Below are 27,606 nucleotides of genomic sequence, written 5' to 3'. Positions count from 1 at the left end.
ACTTTTAGGGGGTGTTTCCCCCTATTTTCTAAAATAACGCAAATTTTCTCAGGCTCGTAACTTTTGATGAGTAAGACTAAACTTGATGAAACTTATATATTTAAAATCAGCATTAAAATATGATTCATTTGATGTAGCTATTGGTTAGAGTTTAGAGTTTTGGTTACTATTGAAACCAAATTTTCCAAATTTTTTCCATTTTTAGAGTTTTGGTTACTATTGAGCCGGGTCGCTCCTTACTACAGTTCGTTACCACGAACTGTTTAATAATCGGCAGTTGGGCTACAATCATCTTCAGCGATGTTGAGTTGGTGTACTCATTTATTTGTTTTCGGTGAATTTGATGTCTGTCACAGGAGAGGGACTTGTAAGTAAGAATCTGTTCACTTTGGGCTAGAAATTTGTGCAAATTGGTGCGCATTATGTTCGATCTCTTTAAATCTGACAGAATTAAGTGTTTACGCAACGGGTAGAAACGATAACATAAAACAATGAGGGAGTTTCGTAATAATTAGTGTCACCTATGATATTTTAATCCTGAAAAGTTACGGACAGCTTTATGATACCAACTAGATTATATAAGATATTGTTCCAAGTTTTCATCCGTCACGATGTCTAAGGATAAAGTTCAACTGGCTGCAATGTCAATTTAGTCCCTTCTTTCGATATTATTTGGTACTTGTTGTCTATACAATGCTGAGGAATAGCCTTTAGTCATCTGATAACTGATTGCGTTCTTGTTTGAACATACCGTTTTAAAAACTTCAATAGGCTGACAACTTCATCATTTAACCGATAGTGAAGAAACAAGCACAAACGAGAATGTAAAACAATGATATAGTTTCGTAACAATTAATAGAATGTTATCTATGTTATTGTGATCCTGAAAAGTTAGGGATAGCTTTATAATACCAACTAGATCATATAAGATGCTAGCTGGTGCTGGTAGCGCCACCCCAACAGCTAGTATATATATAGATATAGATATAGTTTCTTTTTTAGTTTTAATTTTTTTTTCAGCTTTTTTAGTTTTTACCTTTTAAATCTATTTATCCTTATTTATCCTTTATTTAAATCCTTATTTATTTATATATATAAAAATAAGTTGTCTGTGTGTGTGTGTGTGTGTGTGTGTGTCGAGTGACGTCATGTTTGTGTCGACTGACGTCATGTTTGTTGATTGACGAAATTACACACCGGGACATTGGGACACAAATGACGACCGGGACACCGGGACATCTATATATATAAAAATAAGTTGTTTGTGTGTCTGTGTGTCGAGTGACGTCATGTTTGTGTGTCGACTGACGTCATGTTTGTTGATTGACGAAATTAAACACCGGGGCATCGGGACACAAATGAAGACTGGGACACCGGGACATAGGGAACATATATTATGACCGGGACACTCAGAGAGAAAGCGACCGAGACACAAGGAATGTTCGATTAGCAATCACCATCAACAAAGCACCGGGACAAAAATGACGACCGGGACACAGGGAATATAAATGACAACCAGGACATTCAAAGAGAAATTACAGACCGGGACACCGGAACACAAATAACGACCGGGACAAAAATGACGACCGGGACACAGGGAATATAAATGACGACCGCGACACTCAAAGAGAAATTACAGACTGGGACACCGGGATACAAATGACGACGGGGACACAGGGAAACAACAAAAACGGGGACAACAGGGGGCACAGAGGGATATATAAATGACGACAGGGACACAGAGAAAGTTCGATTTGCAATCACCATCAACAAAGCTCAAGGGCAATCATTAGAACAATGAGGTATAGATCTGAATACAGATTGTTTTTCCCAAGGACAATTATATGTTGCATGTTCAAGAGTCGGTAAACCTGACAATCTATTTATATGCACAGACAATGGGACAGCCAAGGATGTTGTACATTCGCTAGTTTTACGTAGTTAAATATATATATATATATATATATATATATATATATATATATATATATATATATATATATATATATATATATATATATATATATATATATATATATATATATATACATATATATATATATATATATATATATATATATATATATATATATATATATATATATATATATCTATATTCACAGGTGGGACACAGGGACACAACTACAATGGCGCGTAACTAATATGGCGCGTAACGACTTGTGCGCCGGGGGGGGGGGGCTTGGGGGGGGGCTGCGAAGTGCCCCCACCAACTAGGTGTTAGGGTGGCGGGGTGGCGCAACACGCCACCCCAGCAGCTAGTATATATATAGATATAGATATAGTTTCTTTTTTAGTTTTAATTTATTTTGTTTTGCAGCTTTTTTAGTTTTTTACCTTTTAAATCTGACAGAATTAAGTGTTTACGCAACGGGTAGAAACGATAACGTAAAACAATGAGGTAGTTTCGTAATAATGACGTCATATGCAAACCCACAAACAAACGAAGCATGCCTGCAAACAACTTATTATTATATATATAGATATAATTTCTTTTTTAGTTTTTCTTTTTTTTTTAGTTTTGCAGCTTTTTTATTTTCTTAGCTTTTTTTTTTAGTTTTTTACCTTTTTTATTTTTTTGCTTTTTTTAAGTTTTATCTTTTTAGGTTTTTTCTTTTTTTTAGCTTTTTTAGCGCCATATTAGTTAAGCGCCATTGTAGTTGTGTCCCTGTGTACAACCTGTGAATATAGATAGATTTATGTATGTTTTTAACTACGTAAAACTTGCGAATATACAACATTCTTCGCTGTCCCATTGTCTGTGCAGATAAATAGATAGTCAGGTTTACCGACTCTTGAACATGCAACATATAATTGTCCATGGGGAAAACAATCCGTATTCAGAACTATACCTCATTATTCTAATGATCGTCCTTCAGCTTCGTTGATGGTGATTGCTAATCGAACATTCTCTGTGTCCCAGTCGTCATTTATATATCCCTCCTGTGCCCCCAGCGTCCATGTTGTAGGTGTGTCCCTGTGTCCCTGTCGTCATTTATATTCCCTGTGTACCGGTCGTTATTTGTGTCCCGGTGTCCCAGTCTGTAATTTCTCTTTGAGTGTCCCGTTCGTCATTTATATTCCCTGTTTCCAGGTCGTCATTTGTGTCCCGTTGTCCCGGTCTGTAATTTCGTTAGTCAACAAACATGACGTCAGTCGACAAACAACTTCGTAACGGAATAATGCTCAATCCTCATAATGACGTCAGTCGACAAACATGACATCAGTCGACACACAAACATGACGTCAGTCAACAGACATACAACTTATTTTATATATATATATATATATATATATATATATATATATATATATATATATATATATATATATATATATATATATATATAGATATAGTTTCTTTTTCAGTTTTTATTTTTTATTTTGCAGCTTTTTTAGTTTTTTACCTTTTTATGGCACTTGGTATTAACCAAGTGACATATAGTAATCGCAAATTATGTCGGTCAATGGTCATTCTGACATTGACAGTTGGAACAATCTTCACGTGCCAAGAATGCTAAAGCTCAACAATTTATAATATACCTCAAAATTTTAAGTATCTGCTATTAAGGTTTTCGAATTACTTTAATCTATTGTCAAAATATTTTGAAATATTTATGCAATTCCCAATTTTTACATTTTTATTTTCAGTTTTCTTTTTTTCTTTATTTTTCAGACGTAAATACATATCGCCGAACCTTTGTTTTTTTTAACTAAAATCTGGTAGGCATTGATGACCTTATCCAAGTCAAAATCCCAAACCCAATCATCATCGCTATCATTTTCAGTTTTGATACGTTTTGACTCTCGCTGTCCAGGTTGATCTTCATCTAATTGCGTGGTTTTGCATTCTTTAGCCGCAAGCCTTTTGGCATTAACTCTTTGAGCAGCTTCCTCCGCTGTTTCTTCTGTTGTAGGATTTGGTAACATTCTATCTTTTTCAATGTTTTTCAATTTGTCAATGTTCATTCCAACATTGACAGTTGGAAAAATCTTCACGTGCCAAGCTTGCTAAAGCTCAACAATTTATAATAGACCTCAGAATTTTAAGTATCCGTTTTAAAGTTTTCGAATTACTTGTTAAAATATCTATTGTTAAAATATTTCGAAATATTTATGGAATTCCCAGTTTTTACATTTTAGTTGGTTTTCTTTCTCTTCTTTATTTTTCAGACGTCATATGCAAACCCTCAACACAAAAATACATAGAAGATATAATCTGGCGTAACAGAGATAGTGTAACAGACATAAAACACATACAGCCTATCTATATATATAAAAATAAGTTGGTTGTGTGTCGAGTGACGTCATTTTGTGTGTCGACTGACGTCTTATTTGTCGACTGATGAAATTACAGACCGGGACATCGGGACACAAATGACGACCGGGACACCGAGACATCTATAAATATAAAAATAAGTTGTCCTTGTGTCGAGTGACGTCATGTTTGTGTGTCGACTGACGTCATGTTTGTCGACTGACGAAATTACAGACCAGGACATTGGGGCACAAATGACGACCGGGACACCGGGACATAAACACAAATGACGATCGGGACACAGGGAATATAAATGACGACGGGAACACAGGGATACAACTACAACGGGGACACAGGGGGGCACAGGGGGATATATAAAAGACGACGGGGACACGGGGAATGTTCGATTAGCAATCACCATCAACAAAACTCAAGGGCAATCATTAGAATCATGAGGAATAACTAAAAAAAAAAACTAAAAAAAGGTAAAAACTAAAAACTAAAAAAAAGACCAATTCAAAAACGAATGTATATACAGACCGGGACACCGGGACACAAATGACGACCAGGACACCGGGACACAAGGAATATAAATGACGAGCTGGACACTCAAAGAGAAATTACAAACTGGGACACCGGGACACAAATGACGACCGGGACACAGGGACACATCTACAATGTGGACGCCGGGGGCACAGGGGGATATATAAATGACGACGGCGACACAAGGAATGGTCGATTAGCAATCGCCATCAACAAAGCTAAAGGGCAATCATTAGAATCATGAGGTATAGATCTGAATACGGATTGTTTTCCCACGGACAATTATATGTTGCATGTTCAAGAGTCGGTAAACCTGACAATCTATTTATATGCACAGACAATGGGACAGCGAAGAATGTTGTATATTCGCAAGTTTTACGTAGTTAAAAACATATATATATATACTAGCTGTTGGGGTGGCGCTTCGCGCCACCCCAACACCTAGTTGGTGGGGTGCTTCGCTCCCCCCCAAGCCCCCCCGGGCGCGTAAGTCGTTACGCGCCATATTAGTTACGCGCCATTGTAGTTGTGTCCCTGTGTCCCACCTGTGAATATAGATGGATTTATATATGTGTTTCAAACTACGTAAAAATTGCGAATATACAACATTCTTGGCTTTCCCATTGTCTGTGCATATACAAAGCCGTATGTACTAATAATGACGTCATATGCAAACGCTGTTTTTACAAACAAACAAACATGCATACACACAACTCGTTTTAATATAGATAGATAGATACAATACAAATTAACTGCGTAAAACTTGCGAATATACAACATTCTTCACTGTCCAATTGTCGCTGCATATAAATAGATTGTCAGGTTTACCGACCCTCGAACATGCAACGTACAATTGTCCATGGGAAAGACTATCAGTATTAAGATCTATACCACATTTTCTAATGATTGACCTTGAGCTTTGTTAATGGTGATTGCAAATGCTAATCGAATTGGGAATTGCAATCTTTTAAATTGAAAAGGCAGATCCGTTGGAATCATGGGAATGCGAGGAATGAGAACAGCCTCACCCTCAAAAGGCCCTGTCAAGATTGTGGCCTCTATTAGGTTTTCCATGTTTTTTTTTTACGGCAAGTCGCGTGCCATTGCAAAGCTTTGGTGGGTTGATATTTCTTAAAAGTGTTATTGGTACGCCTATTTTTAGTTGTAGCATGTGTGGTGGAAACCCTGAAAGATCCACGGAATTTAAAAATTCAGATGGATGATAAACCGCTTCATTTGGTTCCAAAACTGTGTCGACTGACTTGTAAAGGACTGCCTGGTCTCGAATCTTGGTCCAAACTATATTGTTGATTTCGTGGACGTTTATATTTTTGGGTGCGAGAATCGCTCTTTCACTTAGCCATTTATTATTTTTATAATTTTTTAGAATATTCGGAAATACTTTTTCAATCAATTCATTTTTGGACGTCACTAAATTACAGAAATCAGCAGGTAGTTGTATACGTCCTGAAATTGAGTCTACTGGGAGCTTTCCGTTTCCAATTGCCAGCAACTGATCTGAAAATGTTTGACCAGAGTCATCGTTTTGCAATCGGACACGCATATTTGTAGTTGATTTTAATGTTTTTACGTGTGCCCATAAATTAGAATTTTTCAGGCAAGCATTCATTTCGTCTGCAGGAGTTGATCTAGGTATCATAGGTAATGTTTGCCTGAAATCACCCGCAAGCAATATTAATGTGCTGCCAAAGGGTTTCGACTTCCCTCGCAAATCTTTCAAGCATTGATCCAGAGCCTCGAGTGATTTTTTGTGTGCCATTGTGCACTCATCCCAAATAATAAGTTTGCATTGCCGCAATACTTTACCCATCCCAGATGATTTGGAAATATTGTGCGTGGGAGTTTCTGTAGAATGCAAATTCAGAGGCAATTTCAAAGCGGAATGAGCAGTTCTTCCACCAGGCAGCAATGTTGCGGCTATTCCGGACGACGCAATTGCCAACGCTATATCATTTTTTGATCGAATTGATGCCAGAATCAGTTTTATCACAAACGTGTTACCAGTACCTCCTGGCGCATCCAAAAAGAAAATTTCTCCAACGTTGTTATCGACACAATGCATTATCGTATCATAAATGTCTTTTTGTTCCGACGTTAACTTGGAAATGTTATTTTGTACATACGACAATGGATCACTCGTACTGTAACTTTGTTCACGATCCAATCCTACACATGTCGAAACAGCAGCGATACGGTTAGGTGAAGGCATTCCCAAATCCTGAAGAGGTCTGTTTGCCATACGTACGCACAAATCTTCTATAATAACTAAAGTGTAGTTATAAATTTCTGATGTAAAATCAAAAGTCATATCTGACGTCTCTAACTGTTTTCGATGGAGTATATCTTCGGACATTTTTGACTTATATTTTTCCCATAACTCTCTAGGAGCTGATGGAGAGCAAGTTGTTAAAATGATGCCAAACAATGCACGAATTTGACTTGGGGTTGACGTTTCGCACGCGTCATTGATGCAGTTATCCCAGTGTTGGTCATTCTCCAATAAATTCAGAGCTTGGCATGCACTACGGTAAGTGTCATGTATAGTACCGTTTACAGTTCTCAAATACTCAAAGGATGTCGGACCGGGTACATTCACAAAAAGCAGGCGTAGAAAGAAGCATTCATGTTGATTGGGGTGAACGGTGTAGAGTCTTCCTATCGTGGTATCTTTGAAGATGGTAGGTTGGCCGTCGACTGACTTACCCTGTTTTCGACGTTCAAATACTTTATTTTTAGTATTCTACGTGTAATACGAAGGCACTTCAGTATACAGCAGTTTTTTTGCAAAAGAATCACTTTTGCAAAGTGAAAAGAAACTGGTTAACTTTGTATCCGGTGGATTCAGGGCTCTTTGTTACACGTTGGTTTCCGAGAAATAAACACGTTGACCATTCTGTAAATGTACCACTAAGTGAACAACAGCTGGACTACGTTCATGTATCGGAAATGAAAGAATTCGCCAAACAGCTTCATTACTGCTTATGTATCTTCCAGCCTGATATTGTACGATTTCGTCGATATCTTTGATTTCGGGCTGCAAGCCAAAAACTGCCATGTCACTGCCTTTGTTGACTTATTTACATATGTATTTGATTGCCTTTACGGAGTTACAGTATTCAACGTTTATGTGTGCATTAAATGTTTTTGATAATAATGGGGAATATGGAACAACCCACTGGTTATCTACTTCGATGGTGGTACCGTTACGCTTCTTTATTATTGCTGTTTTACCGCCATCTTCAGTAGATCTTTTTCTATATTGTGGGTAACCATCATTGCCAGTAATTGTGTTGGATACTAAAAGTCGAGGATATTGCTTTGTGCACCTTCCTTTGGCCATGCATGGTGAATTTTCATTCAGTGCACCGCAAGGTCCATGTATCATATTTTTTAAAATAATATCATGTAACCCCTTATCGACATTTTCATCAGGTATTTCAGCAGAAATCACATCATCAATTTCGTTCGAAGTAATTTTTTTATGTAGCCAGATTAGTATATGTGCGTGTGGCAAACCTCGTTTTTGCCATTCCACTGAGTACATCCAGCATCGCACTGACCCAAACACTTCAAGTTTTACTATGTAGTTTATCAGTGATTTCAACTTTTGCCGGAAGAAACGGGCCGTAATGTCATGTCTATGAACCGCCGATTGTCCTTGAAGTAAAAGCTGCAGTATCTCGTCCCAAGATTGATTACATGTAAATGTAATAAATAAATCTGGACGACCATAGAGACGAACATACGCAATAGGTCCAGTAAGGAAAGTCTTCAATGGCTCTGGTGGTGCAGCCAATAGAGGAAGTTTAACTTTTCCTGAGGCGCAACGCATTCCCATTGTTTCACCATTGAATTTCAAGGCCTTGCAATAGGGACAAATTTTAGACATAGTCCCGATTTGAACACATCAACTCAAGCTATAATCATCGACTGGGGTGTACCTGAATGCCAGGCGATAACTTTCAGGTTGCTCTGATTCTTCGGCACGCTTTCTTTTCTTACTTTCTCTATCAGCAGCAAGCCTGATTTCTTGCTGTTCTTGTGATTTCTCGGCACGCCTTCTTTTTTCACTTTCTCTTTTAGCAGCAAGTCTGGTTTCATGTTGCTCTGGTAGTTCCTCGGCACGCCTTCTTTTTTCACTTTCTCTTTTAGCAGCAAGTCTGCTTTCGTGTTGCTCTGGTAGTTCCTCGGCACGCTTTCTGCTCTTTCTTTCTCTATCAGCCTCAAGCCTGTTTCCTTGCTGTTCTTTTGATTCCTCGGCACGCTTTCTTTTCTGACATTCTCTATCAGCAGCAAGTTTTTTGGCATAGACTCTTTGAGCATCTTCCTCGGCTGTTGCCATTGTAAGTTCATCATTCATTTTAAAGTTAAACATTAATAGATTTCTACTTGAACGCACGTCTTATGTATCTTTAATGACGTCACCGTCATAACAAAAATGACGACAACTAACTTTATGACGTCAGTCAACACACAAACATGACATCACCTGACAGACACATCCACAGACAACTTATTTATATATATATATATATATACTAGCTGTTGGGGTGGCGCTTCGCGCCACCCCAACACCTAGTTGGTGGGGGCGCTTCGCGCCCCCCCAAGCCCCCCCGCGCGCGTAAGTCGTTACGCGCCATAATAGTTACGCGCCATTGTAGTTGTGTCCCTATGTCCCACCTGTGAATATAGATATATATATATATATATATATATATATATATATATATATATATATATATATATATATATATATATATATATATGGTTTTAGCTACGTAAAACTTGCGAATATACAACATTCTTTGCTGTCCCATTGTCTTTGCATATAAATAGATTGTCAGGTTTACCGACTCTTGAACATGCAACATATAATGGTCCATGGGAAAACAATCTGTATTCAGATCTATACCTCATGATTCTAATGATTGCCCTTGAGCTTTGTTGATGGTGATTGCTAATCGACCATTCCCTGTCCCGGTGTCCCGGTCGTCATTTATATCCCCCTGTTTCCCCCGGTGTCCCCGTTGTAGTTGTGTCCCTGTGTCCCGGTCGTCATTTATATTCCCTGTGTCCCGGTCGTCATTTGTATCCCGGTGTCCCGGTCTGTATATACATTCGTTTTTTAGTTTTGTTTTTCTCCTTTATTTTTTTCCTTTTTTTTTCTTTTTTAGTTTATTTAGATTTTTAGATTTTTTAGTTTTTTTATTAGTTTTTAGTTTTTTTTTCTTTTTAGTTTTTTTGTAGTTTTTACCTTCTTTTTAGTTTTGTTAGTTTTTTTTTTTACTTATGTCCTGGTCGTCATTTATACTCCCTGTGTCCCGGTGCTTTGTTGATTGCTAATCGAACATTCCTTTTGTCTCGTCATTTATTTTTTTCTTTTTTAGTTCTTTTAGTTTTTACCTTTTTTAGTTTTTTTTAGTTTTTTAGATGAAATTTTTTTTTAGTTTTTTCCTTTTTTTCTTTTTAGTTTTTTATTGGTTTTTACCTTTATTTTAGCTTATTTTTCAGTTTTTTCCTTTTTTTTAGTTTTTTTTTATTTTTTATTTTTTTTAGTTTTACCTTTTTTTAGTTTTTTTATTTTTTTTAGTTTTTTAGCTTTTTTACTTTTTTTATTAGTTTTTAGTTTTTTTTGTAGTTTTTGCCTTTTTTTAGTTTTTTCAGTTTTTTTTTAGTTTTTTATTGGTTTTTACCTTTATTTTAGCTTATTTTTCAGTTTTTTCCTTTTTTTTAGTTTTTTTTAGTTTTTAGTTTTTTTAGTTTTTTACCTTTTTTTAGTTTTTTTAGTTTTTTTAGTTTTTTAGCTTTTTTATTTTTTTTATTAGTTTTTAGTTTTTTTTTGTAGTTTTTGCCTTTTTTTAGTTTTTTTAGTTTTTTAGCTTTTTTATTAGTTTTAGTTTTTTTTGTAGTTTTTGCCTTTTTTTAGTTTTTTTCTTTTTAGTTTTTTTGTAGTTTTTACTTTATTTTTAGTTTTGTTAGTTTTTTTTTTACTTATGTCCTGGTCGTCATTTATACTCCCTGTGTCCCGGTGCTTTGTTGATTGCTAATCGAACATTCCTTTTGTCCTGGTCGCTTTCTCTTTGAGTGTCGTCATTTATTTTTTTCTTTTTTAGTTCTTTTAGTTTTTACCTTTTTTAGTTTTTTTTAGTTTTTTAGATGAAAATTTTTTTTAGTTTTTTCTTTTTTTTCTTTTTAGTTTTTTATTGGTTTTTACCTTTATTTTAGCTTATTTTTCAGTTTTTTCCTTTTTTTAGTTTTTTTTTATTTTTTATTTTTTTTTAGTTTTTTACCTTTTTTTAGTTTTTTTTAGTTTTTTTAGTTTTTTAGATTTTTTACTTTTTTTATTAGTTTTTAGTTTTTTTGTAGTTTTTGCCTTTTTTTAGTTTTTTCAGTTTTTTTTTAGTTTTTTATTGGTTTTTACTTTTATTTTAGCTTATTTTTCAGTTTTTTCCTTTTTTTTAGTTTTTTTTAGTTTTTAGTTTTTTTGGTTTTTTACCTTTTTTTAGTTTTTTTAGTTTTTTAGCTTTTTTATTTTTTTTATTAGTTTTTAGTTTTTTGTAGTTTTTGCCTTTTTTTAGTTTTTTTTAGTTTTTTAGCTTTTTTATTAGTTTTTAGTTTTTTTTGTAGTTTTTGCCTTTTTTTAGTTTTTTTAGTTTTTTAGCTTTTTTATTTTTTTATTAGTTTTTAGTTTTTTTTGTAGTTTTTGCCTTTATTTTAGCTTATTTTTCAGTTTTTTCCTTTTTTTTAGTTTTTTTTAGTTTTTAGTTTTTTTAGTTTTTTACCTTTTTTTAGTTTTTTTAGTTTTTTTAGTTTTTTAGCTTTTTTATTAGTTTTTAGTTTTTTTTGTAGTTTTGCCTTTTTTTAGTTTTTTTCTTTTTAGTTTTTTTGTAGTTTTTACTTTCTTTTTAGTTTTGTTAGTTTTTTTTTTACTTATGTCCTGGTCGTCATTTATACTCCCTGTGTCCCGGTGCTTTGTTGATTGCTAATCGAACATTCCTTTTGTCCTGGTCGCTTTCTCTTTGAGTGTCGTCATTTATTTTTTTCTTTTTTAGTTCTTTTAGTTTTTACCTTTTTTAGTTTTTTTTAGTTTTTTAGATGAAAATTTTTTTTAGTTTTTTCCTTTTTTTCTTTTTAGTTTTTTATTGGTTTTTACCTTTATTTTAGCTTATTTTTCAGTTTTTTCCTTTTTTTAGTTTTTTTTTATTTTTTATTTTTTTTTAGTTTTTTACCTTTTTTTAGTTTTTTTTTAGTTTTTTTAGTTTTTTAGCTTTTTTACTTTTTTTTATTAGTTTTTAGTTTTTTTGTAGTTTTTGCCTTTTTTTAGTTTTTTCGGTTTTTTTTTTAGTTTTTTATTGGTTTTTACCTTTATTTTAGCTTATTTTTCAGTTTTTTCCTTTTTTTTAGTTTTTTTTAGTTTTTAGTTTTTTTAGTTTTTTACCTTTTTTTAGTTTTTTTAGTTTTTTAGCTTTTTTATTTTTTTTATTAGTTTTTAGTTTTTTGTAGTTTTTGCCTTTTTTTTAGTTTTTTAGCTTTTTTATTAGTTTTTAGTTTTTTTTGTAGTTTTTGCCTTTTTTTAGTTTTTTTAGTTTTTTAGCTTTTTTATTTTTTTTATTAGTTTTTAGTTTTTTTTATAGTTTTTGCCTTTTTTTAGTTTTTTCAGTTTTGACGTCACCTGATCCAGTTTTTTCAGGTGACGTCACCTGATCCATCCACAGACAGACAACTTATTTTTATATATATAGATATCTATCTATATAAAAATAAGTTGTTTGTCTGTCTGTCGACTGACGTCATGTTTGTGTGTCGACTGACGTCATGTTTGTCGACTGACGTATCTATCTATCTTCTATATATCTATATATATATAAATAAGTTGTCTGTCTGTGGATGTGTGGATCAGGTGACGTCACCTGAAAAAACTGGATCAGGTGACGTCAAAACTGAAAAAACTAAAAAAGGCAAAAACTACAAAAAAAACTAAAAACTAATAAAAAAAATAAAAAAGCTAAAAAACTAAAAAAACTAAAAAAAGGCAAAAACTACAAAAAAAACTAAAAACTAATAAAAAAGCTAAAAAACTAAAAAAACTATAAAAAGGCAAAAACTACAAAAAAAACTAAAAACTAATAAAAAAAATAAAAAAGCTAAAAAACTAAAAAAACTAAAAAAACTAAAAAAAGGTAAAAAACGAAAAAAACTAAAAACTAAAAAAAAAGGAAAAAACTGAAAAATAAGCTAAAATAAAGGTAAAAACCAATAAAAAACTAAAAAAAAAACTGAAAAAACTAAAAAAAGGCAAAAACTACAAAAAAAAACTAAAAACTAATAAAAAAAGTAAAAAAGCTAAAAAACTAAAAACAAAAACTAAAAAAAGGCAAAAACTACAAAAAAACTAAAAACTAATAAAAAAAATAAAAAAGCTAAAAAACTAAAAAAACTAAAAAAAGGCAAAAACTACAAAAAAAACTAAAAACTAATAAAAAAGCTAAAAAACTAAAAAAACTAAAAAAAAACAAAAACTACAAAAAAAACTCAAAACTAATAAAAAAAAATAAAAAAGCTAAAAAACTAAAAAAACTAAAAAAACTAAAAAAAGGTAAAAAACTAAAAAAACTAAAAACTAAAAAAAACTAAAAAAAAGGAAAAAACTGAAAAATAAGCTAAAATAAAGGTAAAAACCAATAAAAAACTAAAAAAAACTGAAAAAACTAAAAAAAGGCAAAAACTACAAAAAAAACTAAAAACTAAAAAAAAAAGTAAAAAAGCTAAAAAACTAAAAAAACTAAAAAAACTAAAAAAACTAAAAAAACTAAAAAAAGGTAAAAAACTAAAAAAAATAAAAAATAAAAAAAAACTAAAAAAAAGGAAAAAACTGAAAAATAAGCTAACATAAAGGTAAAAACCAAAAATGACGACACTCAAAGAGAAAGCGACCAGGACAAAAGGAATGTTCGATTAGCAATCAACAAAGCACCGGGACACAGGGAGTATAAATGACGACCAGGACATAAGTAAAAAAAAAATTAACAAAACTAAAAAGAAGTTAAAAACTACAAAAAAACTAAAAAGAAAAAAAAAACTAAAAACTAATAAAAAAACTAAAAAATCTAAAAATCTAAATAAACTAAAAAAGAAAAAAAAGGAAAAAAATAAAGGAGAAAAACAAAACTAAAAAACGAATGTATATACAGACCGGTACACCGGGATACAAATGACGACCGGGACACAGGGAATATAAATGACGACCGGGACACAGGGACACAACTACAACGGGGACACCGGGGGAAACAGGGGGATATAAATGACGACCGGGACAAAAAAACTAAAAAGAAAAAAAAACTAAAAACTAATAAAAAAACTAAAAAATGGCGCGTAACTATTATGGCGCGTAACGACTTACGCGCGCGGGGGGGCTTGGGGGGGGCGCGAAGCGCCCCCACCAACTAGGTGTTGGGGTGGCGCGAAGCGCCACCCCAACAGCTAGTATATAAAAATAAGTTGTCTGTCTGTCTGTGGATCAGGTGAGGTCATGTTTCTGTGTTGACTGACGTCATGAAATTAGTTGTCGTCATTTTTGCTTTGACGGTGACGTCATTAACGGTATTTAAGACATTTGTTCACGGATAAATGTTTAATTGTAAAATGACTGAAGAACCTACAATGGCAACAGCCGAGGAAGCTGCTCAAAGAGTTAATGCCAAAAAACTTGCTGCTGATAGAGAAAGTAAGAAAAGAAAGCGTTCCGAGGAATCACAAGAACAGCAAGAAAACAGGCTTGCGGCTAAAGAACGCAAAACCGCGCAGTTAGATGAAAATCCACCTGGACAGCGAGAGTCAAAACATATCAAAACTGAAAATGATAGCGATGATGATTGGGTTTGGGATTTTGACTTGGATAAGGTCATCAATGCCTACCAGACTTAAGTTAAAAAAACAAAGGTTCGTCGATATGTACTTCATAGTGACGCTGAAAAATAAAGAAGAAAAAGAAAACTGAAAAAAGGAAAAAGGTAAAAAACTAAAAAAAAAACTAAAAAGAAAAAACACTCAAAGAGAAATTACAGACCGGGACACAAATGACGACCGAGACAGAGGGAATATAAGTGACGACCGGGAACCTCAAAGAGAAATTACAGACTGGGACACCCGGACACAAATCACGACCGGGACACAGGGAATATAAATGACGACCGGGACACAGGGACACAACTGCAACGGGGACGCCGGGGGCACAGGCGGGATATATAAATGACGACCGGGACACAGGGATTGTTCGACTAGAAATTACAGACCGGGACACAAATGACGACCGGGACACCGGGACACAGGGAATATAAATGACGACCGGGACACTCAAAGAGAAATTACAAACTGGGACACCGGGACACAAATGACGACCGGGACACAGGGAATATAAATGATGACCGGGACACAAGGACACATCATTAGAATAATGAGGTATAGATCTGAATACGGATTGTTTTTCCCATGGACAATTATATGTTGCATGTTCAAGAGTCAGTAAACCTGACAATCTATTTATATGCACAGACAATGGGACAGCGAAGAATGTTGTATATTCGCATGTTTATATATATATATATATATATATATATATATATATATATATATATATATATATATATATATCTATATATATAAAAATAAGTTGTCTGTGTGTGGATCTGTGGATGGATCAGGTGACGTCATGTTTCGGCTGACGTCATGAAATTAGTTGCCATCATTTTTGCTTTGAAGGTGACGTCATTCAAGTTATATAAGACATATGGTCGCCGTCATGTTTCGGCTGACGTCATGAAATTAGTTGCCATCATTTTTGCTTTGAAGGCGTGACGTCATTCAAGTTATATAAGACGTATGTTCGCGTAGAATTCTATTAATGCTTAAGTTTATAATGACTGATGAAGATGCTCAAAGAGTCTATGCCAAAAAACTTGCTGCTGATAGAGAAAGTCAGAAAAGAAAGCGTGCCGAGGAACTACCAGAGCAACGCGAAAGCAGACTTGCTGCTAAAAGAGAAAGTGAAAAAAGAAGGCGTGCCGAGGAACTACTAGAGCAACACAGAAGCAGACTTGCTGCTAAAAGATAAAGTGAAAAAAGAAGGCGTGCCGAGGAATCAAAAGACCAGCAGGGAAACAGGCTTGAGGCTGATAGAGAAAGAAAGAACAGAAAGCATGCCGAGGAACTACCAGAGCAACGAAGAAGCAGACTTGCTGCTAAAAGAGAAAGTGAAAAAAGAAGGCGTGCCGAGGAACTACTAGAGCAACGCAGAAGCAGCATATTATTCTACATAAGCGAAACGCTCAGTTGTTAAGAATTGCTGAAACTCATCGATGTTACGATGCCCTACAATATCCTATCATTTTTTGGGATGGAGTCGACGGCTATCACTTTAATATTAAATTGATGAATCCAGCCACTAACAAAGAAATGAATAAGAAATGCAGTGCAATGCATTATTATTCCTATAGACTAATGATTCGGCAGGATGAAGAAAATTATATTTTAAAATGCCGTGAATTGTTTCACCAATTTATGGTTGATATGTATGCTAAAATTGAAAGAGAAAGTGAAAAAAGAAGGCGTGCCGAGGAACTACTAGAGCAACGCAGAAGCAGCATATTATTCTACATAAGCGAAACGCTCAGTTGTTAAGAATTGCTGAAACTCATCGATGCTACGATGCCCTACAATATCCTATCATTTTTTGGGATGGAGCCGACGGGTATCACTTTAATATTAAATTGATGAATCCAGCCACTAACAAAGAAATGAATAAGAAATGCAGTGCAATGCATTATTATTCCTATAGACTAATGATTCGGCAGGATGAAGAAAATTATATTTTAAAATGCCGTGAATTGTTTCACCAATTTATGGTTGATATGTATGCTAAAATTGAATCAGAACGTTTGCTATATATCCGCCTGAATCAGACCAAGCTCCGCTCTGAACAATACATTCATTTGCGAGATACCACAAACGTTGGAAGATTAACAATTTTACCTTCGTCATATGTTGGCAGTCCCCGTCATATGCATGAATATGATCAAGATGCTATTGCGTATGTTCGTCTCTATGGTCGTCCAGATTTATTTATTACATTTACATGTAATCAATCTTGGGACGAGATACTGCAGCTTTTACTTCAAGGACAATCGGCGGTTCATAGGCATGACATTACGGCACGTGTCTTCCGGCAAAAGTTGAAATCACTGATAAACTACCTTGTAAAACATGAAGTGTTTGGGTCAGTGCGATGCTGGATGTACTCAGTGGAATGGCAAAAACGAGGTTTGCCACACGCACATATACTAATCTGGCTACATAAAAAAATTACTTCAAACGAAATTGATGATGTGATTTCCGCTGAAATACCTGATAAAAATGTCGATAAGGGGTTACATGATATTATTGTAAAAAATATGATACATGGACCTTGCGGTGCACTGAACGAAATTTCACCATGCATGGCCAAAGGAAGGTGCACAAAGCAATATCCTCGACTTTTAGTACCCAAAACAATTACTGGCAATGATGGTTACCCACAATATAGAAGAAGATCTACTGAAGATGGCGGTAAAACAGCAATAATAAAGAAGCGTAACGGTACCACCATCGAAGTAGATAACCAGTGGGTTGTTCCATATTCCCCTTTATTATCAAAAACATTTAATGCACACATAAACGTTGAATACTGTAACTCCGTAAAGGCAATCAAATACATATGTAAATACGTCAACAAAGGCAGTGACATGGCAGTTTTTGGCTTGCAGTCCGAAATCAAAGATTTCGATGAAATCGTAGAATATCAGGCTGGAAGTTTTACGCAGTTAATTTGTATTTCGGAACCAAATGAAGCGGTTAATTATCCATCTGAATTTTTAAATTCCATAGATCCTTCAGGGTGTCCACCACACTTGCTACAACTAAAAATAGGCGTACCAATAATACTTTTAAGAAATATCAACCCACCAAAGCTTTGCAATGGCACGCGACTTGCCGTAAAAAAAAAAAACAATGGAAAACCTAATAGATGCCACAATCTTGACAGGGCCTTATGAGGGTGAGGCTGTTCTTATTCCTCGCATTCCCATGATTCCAACGGATCTGCTTTTTCAATTTAAAAGATTGCAATTCCCAATTCGATTAGCATTTGCAACCACCATCAACAAAGCTCAAGGGCAATCACTAGAAAAATGCGGTATAGATCTTAATACAGATTGCTTTACCAATGTACAATTGTATGTTGCATCTTTGAGGGTCGGTAAACCTGACAATCTATTTATACGCACAGACAATGGGACAGCGAAGACTGTTGTATATTCACAAGTTTTACGTAGTTAATTTGTATTGTATCTATCTATCTATCTATCTATATAAAAACGAGTTGTGTGTATGCATGTTTGTTTGTTTGTAAAAAGAGCGTTTGCATATGGCGTCATTATTAGTACATACGGCTTTGTATATGGACAGACAATGGGAAAGCCAAGAATGTTGTATATTCGCAATTTTTACGTAGTTTGAAACACATATATAAATCTATCTATATTCACAGGTGGGACACAGGGACACAACTACAATGGCGCGTAACTAATATGGCGCGTAACTAATATGGCGCGTAACGACTTACGCGCGTGGGGGGGCTTGGGGGGGGGGGGGCGCGAAGCACCCCCACCAACTAGGTGTTGGGGTGGCGCGAAGCGCCACCCCAACAGCTAGTATATATATATATACTAGCTGTTGGGGTGGCGCTTCGCGCCACCCCAACACCTAGTTGGTGGGGCGCTTCGCGCCCCCCAAAGCCCCCCCGCGCGCGTAAGTCGTTACGCGCCATATTAGTTACGCGCCATTGTAGCTGTGCCCCTGTGTCCCACCTGTGAATAGAGATAGATATAAATATATATTTTTAACTACGTAAAACATGCGAATATACAACATTCTTCGCTGTCCCATTGTCTGTGCATATAAATATTATTTATATTTATATGTCTGTGCATATACAAAGCCTTATGTACTAATAATGACGTCATATGCAAACGCTCTTTTTACAAACAAACAAACATGCATACACACAACTCGCTTCGCGCCACCCCAACACCTAGTTGGTGGGGCGCTTCGCGCCCCCCCAAGCCCCCCCATGCGCGTAAGTCGTTACGCGCCATATTAGTTACGTGCCATTGTAGCTGTGTCCCACCTGTGAATAGAGATATATATAAATATATATTTTTAACTACGTAAAACATGCGAATATACAACATTCTTCGCTGTCCCATTGTATGTGCATATAAATAGCATTTATATTCCCTGTGTCCCGGTCGTCATTTGTGTCCTAGTGTCCCAGTTTGTATTTTCTCTTTGAGTGTCCCGGTCGTCATTTATATTCCCTGTGTCCCAGTGTCCCGGTTGTCATTTGTTTCCCGGTCTGTAATTTCTATTCAAACAATACCTGTGTCTCAGTCGTCAATTATATATCCCGCCTGTGCCCCCAGCGTCCCCGTTGTAGTTGTTTCCCTGCGTCCCGGTCGTCATTTATATTACCGGTCGTGATTTGTGACCGGGTGTCCCAGTCTGTAATTTTTCTTTGAGGTTCCTGGTCGTCATTTATATTCCCTCTGTGTCGGTCGTCATTTGTGTCCCGGTCTGTAATTTATCTTTGAGTGTTTTTTTTTTTTTAGTTTTTTTAGTTTTTTACATTTTTCCAGTTTTTTTTCTTCTTTATTTTTCAGCGTCACTATGAAGTACATATCGCCGAACCTTTGTTTTTTAACTTAAATCTGGTAGGCATTGATGACCTTATCCAAGTCAAAATCCCAAACCCAATCATCATCGCTATCATTTTCAGTTTTGATATGTTTTGACTCTCACTTTCCAGGTGGATTTTCATCTAACTGCGCGGTTTTGCGTTCTTTAGCCGCAAGCCTGTTTTCTTGCTGTTCTTGTGATTCCTCGGCAGGCTTTCTTTTCTTACTTTCTCTATCAGCTGCAAGCCTGTTTTCTTGCTGTTCTTGTGATTCCTCGGCACGCTTTCTTTTCTTACTTTCTGTATCAGCAGCAAGTTTTTTGGCATAGACTCTTTGAGCAGCTTCCTCGGCTGTTGCCATTGTAGGTTCTTCAGTCATTTTACAATTAAACATTTTTCCGTGAACGCATGTCTTAAATACCATTAATGACGTCACCGTCATACCAAAAATGACGACAACTAACTTCATGACGTCAGCCGACACAGAAACATGACGTCACCTGATCCACAGACAGACAGACAACTTATTTTTATATATATAGATAGATATATATATATATATATCTTCTATCGATGGTGCCCTGACAACAAATACTCTATTGGGACTGGTAGCAAGGAAAGTTTCTAGCTGAGTTTCAAGAGTTCTAGCTGTGCCGATCACGAGCAATATAGGTGACTTGGCATACCATTCCCTAATAGACCTATCTTTGTGAGAGATATTTCTAAAAAGAAGATTTTTGTCACTTTAAGTGCGTGCCAAATTATTAAGTTTTTACAATGAAGAGTAAGAACCTTAGAAAAAATGTTCTTGGTACAGAGACGAACATAATTCACAGCACTAGTCGATATAAAGCCAGTCCAATCCAGGCAATCTAGGCTGGTTCAAAGACTAGCCTGGAGTAATATCTATACGGATTTCCCAAAGCAAGACAGCTTGATTTTCGACAATATATCTAGACAAATTTTCGCGTTATGCTGTGGCAATTTGGTTCATCTTTGCAAAAGATAGAAAGGAGCCCAAACTTTACTAAAAACGAGACCTGTACAAAAAGCAAACAAAAGCTAGAATTGATTGTAGCCCAATCACGAAGGGTTGCCACCAAAATAGTTGTACAACGAAATCTGCGGTTACCAGAAAAATCAAAACTAGACCTACGTTGCCCGGGCAACGTTATCATTGATTGGAAAATTGGTGATGAGGCATTAGTTCAACACTTGGTACTTTGTACAATAATGAATGAGATTTTTGTCACACTTCAACAGGGGTATCTTTAACTTGGCCTTTGTTTTCATCCTGATAAATCAAAAATAGTGCTATTTCACTTGAAAGGTGAGCTACCGTCATTTATAGCGCTTAAATAAAGAGAGAGAAATCTCAAGATGAAGAAAATAAACAGGACTACGTTCATTAGAAGGAAAAGACAAACTAAAACGACGCGGATATTTCGCCTGTATAAACAAGGCGTCTACAACGCTAAGAAGCAAAGATGAAATCTAAAATAAACTAAAATTAAATAAGATCTAAAACCAAAAAATAAAAAAGCCAGTATCTTTTTAAATACTTGTTGCTACAGTGATTGAGCACCACAGAAGATAAATACAATTTTCAGTGCCGTATTTCCCAGTAGCATTTTGTATGTCACTCCACCATTTTGGAAGCTGTTTACTAGAACTAAATGTTTGAAAGTCGGGCCCATTTTCGTTTAATTTGCTTTTATTTACTAAAATATTTGTATTGGAATTCTCAATTGCTAAGAAAACTTAAACTCGCTGACCCTAATCTTACAACCTATAAATTGATTGCCAAGCTGAACTAAAACCTCAATTCGTCACAGAATAATTGGTATATTGGTCTAATTCGACAGTGTTTAGTATTTTGTATGTCTGTTTCATAACCATATTTACTGCAGTAATATTTTGTTTCTATTTCATGTTTTATTTTTATCGTTAAGTATCGTTGCCGTGACAAGATTTAGTGCAGTAATTGGTCTATTGTTCATCTGTTCTTTTTTCTTCTTTAGGTTCTTTTCCTCTACCTTAACACTACCTACTGTTGACACTTGTTTCATGCCTTTTGATTTGGCTGTTTGGAGTTTTTCTACATGTTGTGTAAACTCGCACACGTCATAGATACCAAAACCGTACGACCAGCCTGAGAAAAAATGAATTAGGTTGGTCTTCAAATGCATATGAATGTGATGTCATTTATTTGAAAAACATTTTTCGGTATCAAGGCTCAAGACGAATTTACCAAAGTCGTGAACTATCTAGATCGTTTTTTTCTGGCGAAATTCCACACAAAGAGAGTATATTTCATTATGCAACATTTTTGTTTGCAATTCAATGAGATATTCTTTGTGCTCCATTTTCGTTCATCATTAGGTCAGGCATATTTACATGCCCTGTTTATTCCTTACAAATTCTAGAATAATATGGTCCTTCGCTCAATTTTAATTTATATTTTTACTCCAAGGGCACACTTCCTTGAGTAACAATTTTTGTCTCCATTTAATGTGATTCTTCATGTTACTTCTTCCATCCACTTTGATTTAGCTGTTTGGAGTTATTCTACATCTGTTATAATCTATCTATCTATCTACATAAAAATATGTTGTTTGTTTGTGTGTGTGTTGACTGACGTCATGTTTGTGTGTCCACTGACGTCATGTTTGTCGACTGACGTCATTATAAGGATTGAGCATTAAGCCGTCATGAAGTTGTTTGTCGACTGACGAAATTGCAGACCAGGACACCGGGACACAAATGACGACCGGGACACCGAGACACAAGGAGTATAAATGACGACCGGGACACTCAAAGAGAAATTACAGACTGCGACACCGGGACACAAATAACGGCCGGGAGACATGGAATATAAATGATGACCGGGAAACAGGGACACAACTACAACAGGAACACCGGGGGGCACAGGGGGGATATATAAATGACGACCGGTACACAGGGAATGTTCGATTAGCAATCACCGTCAACAAAGCTCAAGGGCAATCATTAGAATAATGAGGTAGAGATCTGAATACGGATTGTTTTTCCCATGGACAATTATATGTTGCATGTTCAAGAGTTGGTAAGCCTGACAATCTATTTACATGCACAGACAATGGGACAGCGAAGAATATTGCATATTTGCAAGTTTTAAGTAATTAAAAACATATATATATGTATATATATATATATCTATTTATATTCAAAGGTGGGACACAGGGACAAAACTACAATGGCGCGTGACTAATATGGCGTGAAAAAAGCTAAAAAAAACCTAAAAAGAAAAAAACTTTAAAAAAAGGAAAAAAATAAAAAAGGTAAAAAACTAAAAAGAAAAAAGACTGAAAAAACCAAAAAAGGTTTAAAACTAAAAAAAGAAAACTAAAAAAGAAAACCTAAAAAAGAAACTATATCTATAAATATAAAAATAAGTTGTATGTATGCATGCTTGTTTGTGGGTTTGTATATGACGTCATTATAAGTATATAAGGGTTTGTATATGACGTCATTATAAGATGACACTACAGAACAGGACACTGGGACACAAATGACGACCGGGACACAGGGAATATAAATGACGACCGGGACACTCAGAGAGAAATTACAGACCGGAACACCGGGACACAAATGACGACCGGGACACCGAGACACAGGGAATATAAATGACGACCGGGACACTCAAAGAGAAATTACAGACCAGGACATGTTTGTGTGTCAACTGACGTCATGTTTGTCGACTGACGTCATTATAAGGATTGAGCATTATGGCGTCATGAAGTTGTTTGTTGAATGACGAAATTACAGACCGGGACACAAGGAATATAAATGACGACCGGGACACTCAAAGAGAGATTACACACTGGGACACCGGGACACAAATGACTACCGGGACACAGGGAATATAAATTACGACCGGGACACAGGGACAAAACTACAACGGGGACGCCGGGGGGCACGGGGGGATATATAAATGACGACGGGGACACAGGCAATGTTCGATTACCAATCCCCATCAACAAAGCTCAAGGGAAATCATTAGAATAATGAGGTATAGATCTGAATACGGATTGTTTTTTCCATGGACAAATATATGTTGCATGTTCAAGAGTCGGTAAGCCTGACCATCTATTTATATGCACAGACAATGGGACAGCGAAGAATGTTGTATATTCGCAAGTTTTACGTAGTTAAAAACGTATCTATATTCACAGGTGGGACAAAGGGACACAACTACAATGGCGCGTAGCTAATATGGCGCATAACGACTTACGCACGTGGGGGGCTTGGGGGGGGGGTGTGTGTGCGAAGCATCCCCAACAGCTAGTCTCTTATAATTTTGCATGCGTCATAGATACCAAAAATGATAGGCTGCGACCACTAATGGGGAAAATGGAGTAAGTTGCTCTTTAAATGTATGTAGATGTAATGTCATTTATATGAAATAGTATTTTTCAAGAATTAAAGCTCCAAACGGCCTGTAGCATTGTCCTGATATATCCAGATCTGTTTTTCAGAGAAGAATCTTGCTTAAAGACAATAGATTTTGTCTTGCATTATTTTCGTTTTAATTCAATTTGAATCCCTTTCTGCTTTATTTTCGTTAATGATTATTTCAGAATTTTTTTCCTTGCCTTTTGCTTTAGCTGGTCGGATTCATTTATCATCTGTATATGACATTATAGATACAAAAACTCATTTTCTTGCTTTTCCCCGGTAATTATTTAATTACGTTGTTATACAATTCAATAATAAGACCCCCCCCCCCCCCCACATGAAAAATGAAGTAAATCGCCGTTCAAATGTTTATTAATGTAACGTCTTCTGTATAAATATTTTTTTTTAATTTAAGGGATCTTTAAGTTTTGACCTGTCTTGATCGTTCTCCTCGCTAGAAAACGATGACCTGTTTTCGAGACTTACAAAATGCAAAGCGATACTTAGTAGTGGGTCTATGGAGCTTCTTGTAATAATAGAAAGTTATGCAGAATTCACTGAGAAAACATCACAAAATTTATTAGTGCTAGCTTATGTTCACGCATACCATGAAAATGCCGGTTGGATGACTTCTGGGGGACCCAAAGTTGGTATAATTGGTATTTTGGTTACCTGAATTAGTAAACTAGTTTCTGACGTGATGATTTGAGTGGTTCTACCACTGAAACAAATCCTTGTGTACCTAACTCTAAATTGATGCATAATTAACGAAAACGACAACATTAAAAATGAGTAACAAATATTTCTTTGTCACTCATACCACAGCACCTCATACCAAGTAGAAAAGAGGTACATTAATGTGCTTTCCTATAGTTTCATCGGGAATTTTCGGATTTTAATTTCATTTGTGTACATTTGTGGTGTATTTGCCTAAATCAATTCCTCATTTCTGGAGATAGAAATGACCCAACATTTTCCAAAGCCCAATCCCATTGTAAAGATCTGTGAGAAAGGTTAAGCTAATAAAAACCACCAAAAACTAAACTGCACTTTATTGATTCTTCTCTGCAAAATTTGAGCCAGAAAATAAAGGTAATTTAAATCTAGGTAAAGGTCAGTAATTAAGGGCCAATAAAGTTAAGCTAGGAAAGGAATCTATTCCTAAGACTTTCATTTACTTAGCATGTATCCTATAAGTAGCCACCCTAGCTGGTCTCATTAGCCCTGGTATTTTTTTTTAAACCAAAACTTACGTGTATTCTAATGTACTGCTCCTAAATAACCCATTGGAAGCGTCACCGAGCGAAGCCGTTGCAGGCATCTCCCATTTTTCTTTTTCTTTTGTGGAACCTTTATTCTTTATGTTATGGATTTTTACACCCATTCCGTTTCCTTATAATCAACTCTTAGCCGAGGGACAACTGACAACAGACAACGAGGACAACGGTTCGAATCCTTGTGACGCTGGCTATATAGTATGGAACATGGATCTGTGGTGTGACTTTAGTCAAACCCAGCTCTAAATGGGTACCAGGAGAAACCTGGGGAAGGTAAACAGGATGGGTGTACGAAAACACAGGATGGGTGGCCCCCAACTTCCTATTGTACTTCCTGGCTAAAAATCCATGAAACCCAGATCAGCACCGCCGGGTAGAGTTCAATACTATATTCTTTACTATTAATTATTTCGTTTTGATCACTCATTTGTTTTTGCAGAATTGTATTGACTTGCTCATGGAAAAAGAATACTTGGAAAATAAGTGACGATCAGAAGGACACTTACAGCTATTTAGCCTGAATTTATCTTTACTTCTTCAGAAGATCCTTGAGGAGCCTTTGCGTAAGAGGCAGAGGTGTATTATTATTACTTGCCTGGTCTATTACACTCTTGTTACAAGAACTGTCAAGGAAAATATAGTATTATCAGAAAAACAAGTGTGGACAGGGGGAGTTTGTGTATTTGGTACTGAGATATTTTTCAAATTATTTTATGTCTAAAAAAACAAAAATAAAGCGTGTTTTTTTATGTTTGCTCGTAAATTTTCTCTTATGAAAATTAAAACTGCATGCACTTTTCAGCTCCACTTGAGGTTCTGTGAGAAGATAGTGTGCCGTATAAATAAGTAGTCTCGCTAGTTAGTTTTTTTCAAATTGTTCCGACACATATCTAGTACATGAGATTCTTAATCAAAATTGTTTATTGCCCTTTGGCAGTTGAAAATTTGGTGTTAGGAGGGGGAGGACAGGTTTAACTCTAATCATTAGTTTTTTAGTGAATAGCACTCTCTTACTTATCGTGCTAAAGAGTAATAATTAAAATAATTATTACTAGCAATAATTAAAATAATTATTTTAAAGCGAACAGTAATTGCATATTTAAGTATTTTTCTCAAAAATGCCTCCATATATTTTTGAAAATGGGTACACTTAGATTATTTGTCCTGAAAAGCAATCTAGATAGTTATGAGTTTGTGAAAATGCATTCAGAACTGAAAAATATTTTTCATGTTAATGACGTCGGATTCATTTTATTCATTTAAAGAGCAACTTAACATCATTTTCCTTGGATAATCGTATTGTTTTCGGTGCCTATGACGTACACAAAATTATGCAAGGTAGACGAATGACTGAAAAGCTAAGGCAAAGGCCTAGAACAAGTGACAGCGAAATCTGAGGCTGAAAGACAAGCGACGACGAGGATCAAATCGTGTCATAAACTGAGTTATGTAGCAAAATAATAAAAGACAAAAAAATAAGTGGGGAAAAGCACATTTAGTCACATTAGATAATAAGTGACAATTAGAATCCAATATATACATGGCATCCGTGCTACGAATCTTAAACAAAAATAAAGCACAACGAAACCTGCGCTAAAAAGACTTAAGACAAAAAGTATCAAAATGAATTGTAAACAAAAATGATTCGGAACAATATCTTTAGTTAGAAGACATACGACAGGGAAAACACATTGCAAAGAAAAATGACGCACAAAAAATTATGCGGCTAGTAGAAACGAGCATGACCAATCGAATAGGAAACAGACGCATACTAAGTTATATAATGTAACGAGTAGCTCTGAACAGCTAAAGCAAAAGGCGTGGAACAAGTGAGAGCGAGGCACGCATTGAATTGCAAACAAAAATGTTGCCTAATGAAACCTTCAGTGAAAAGTCACATCAAAATAATAATGTAATGCGAAATTATGCAAGATCATGAATAATTCTAAACAGCTGAAGCACAAAACCCATGAAAATAATGCATTAAGCTACTGATGAACGAAAATAAAGCGCAACAGAATCTACGGCTGGAAGATACTTGACAACAAGCATCATAACGAATCACAAATTAAAATTATGGACACCAAAACCTGTGGTTAAAAGACAAGCGACAACGAGGATCAGATTGAATCTATCTATATATATAAAAATAAGTTGTTTGTGGGTTATGTCTGTCTGTCTGTCTGTCTGTCTGACCGCATATGACGTCTGAATTATTTCATCATATACCAATTCAAAAACGAAAGTATACAAGCTGATGTAGCTGAGTTGGTAACGCGGTATGTTCC

The 27,606-nt window shown here is 35.4% G+C and overlaps 1 long non-coding RNA gene across 1 annotated transcript; it reads left to right on the top strand.

Moving 5' to 3' along the window:
* The first annotated feature begins 209 nt into the window (after window positions 1–209).
* Window positions 210–26,067, top strand: LOC136037628 (uncharacterized). The gene is made up of 2 exons (XR_010619994.1): window positions 210–367; window positions 25,758–26,067. It is a non-coding gene; the product is annotated as an uncharacterized LOC136037628 (long non-coding RNA).
* The last annotated feature ends 1,539 nt before the right edge of the window (window positions 26,068–27,606 follow it).

Source organism: Artemia franciscana, chromosome 17 (assembly GCF_032884065.1).
Source record: "Artemia franciscana chromosome 17, ASM3288406v1, whole genome shotgun sequence".
NCBI lineage: Eukaryota > Metazoa > Arthropoda > Branchiopoda > Anostraca > Artemiidae > Artemia > Artemia franciscana.
Note: the sequence above shows the minus strand (reverse complement) of the source record. Positions and strands in the feature narration are given on the sequence as shown.